At 38.0% G+C, this 1,383-nt stretch overlaps 1 protein-coding gene across 1 annotated transcript in view; it reads left to right on the top strand.

Moving 5' to 3' along the window:
• Window positions 1-1,383, top strand: part of rsu1 (Ras suppressor protein 1) — a gene marked incomplete in the record, with an annotated part of 16,806 nt that overhangs the window by 2,107 nt on the left and 13,316 nt on the right.

Here is a 1,383-nt window from a genome sequence, read left to right as displayed (position 1 = left end):
GAATAGCCTATTGTCAACATAATTATGGAGTGTGATTTATTTTCAACTCAAATTGTCTTCACACTAACGAAATATAAAGTTATTAGGGAGGAAAACCCATCTGGATAACAGCAGACTGACTGCTCGTAAAATATACGACAGGTCTGGACCACTCGTGAATTTTATTCGTATCTGAAAAAATTCTTAGAATACGAAAACATTGGTGAATGCCACAAATTCTCCTAAATCACTCGTACGCACAACTGAAGAACAAATCTGTGCGTACGAACGGTTCTTGCATGAGGCCCATTGTCTTGGTCCGATATCCTACCGTGTGTGGTGTCCCCACGAGCTCGCACCCGGTTGAATGTGACGTGTAGCCAATCAGAAAGTGAGGTGACGAAAACGTGGAGCGGAATCCAAAATGCAGAAGACGAAACAACTGCCCCGGAGCACACAGAAAGTCTGATGGACGATGAAGACGTTGTTTTTCTTTTTCTCTCTCTCTCTCTCTCTCTCTCTGTTAAAACAGTCCACAACCTATCACCATCACCTCTTCCTCATCGGCCATGTTTATTTACTCTGAACTCACGTTTGATATCCAAGTCTCGTGAGATTTCCCGTCCGACATCTGAATGTTTGTTATCTGTTAGTGTGTGGTGTGTTGTCTTTGGTGTGTGGCTGTGCAACACACCTTAGGATAAAACCTGTTTTATCTATCATTTTTTTATCTTCATGTGTGGAATGTCTCCGGTTATGAAAATCAGCTGACATTTTTAAAATCTTGCCATGTGAACCAGGCATTAGCTGAGTAGCCCTGGTTCTAGAGCCTCACAACCACTGATCCTGCTTAGAAACAAAACACACCTATTATCAAAAAGATTTACAAAAATAAAAAAACATTTTCGTAAAACTATGTTGTTAAGCAATACACAAATACTGATTTCAATCTTTTAAACAAATTCAGCATTTATTCATGTTCTGACAGGGGCAGCCATGTTTAATCAGTACATGTAAAAATCTTAATTATGAAGACCTGACTTCATTTGTTGTATCAGACTTCATGGAGGTAATTTTATTGGGATTTCTTTTCTGTTTTTTTTTTTTATTATAATTTTATAATTTGATTAATTTTGTGATGTACAGCACTTTGTGAGTCTCTGGGAAAGAAGCTTTAAATATCTTGTAAACAATTTATAAACTACACACAGTGACACACAAAGTGTCAGAGTTTATTTATTTATCCCAAAGAGCAGACCATCGACCTGCAAATATTCTCTGATTGATGTAAACAAAAATCGACTGAATATGATTTAAATGCAGATAAACTCTGTGTGTGTGTGTGTGTGTGTGTGTGTGTGTGTGTGTGTGTGTGTGTGTGTGTGTGTGTGTGTGTGTGTGTGT

Source organism: Austrofundulus limnaeus, unplaced genomic scaffold (assembly GCF_001266775.1).
Source record: "Austrofundulus limnaeus strain Quisiro unplaced genomic scaffold, Austrofundulus_limnaeus-1.0 Scaffold390, whole genome shotgun sequence".
NCBI classification, from domain to species: domain Eukaryota; kingdom Metazoa; phylum Chordata; class Actinopteri; order Cyprinodontiformes; family Rivulidae; genus Austrofundulus; species Austrofundulus limnaeus.
Note: the sequence above shows the minus strand (reverse complement) of the source record. Positions and strands in the feature narration are given on the sequence as shown.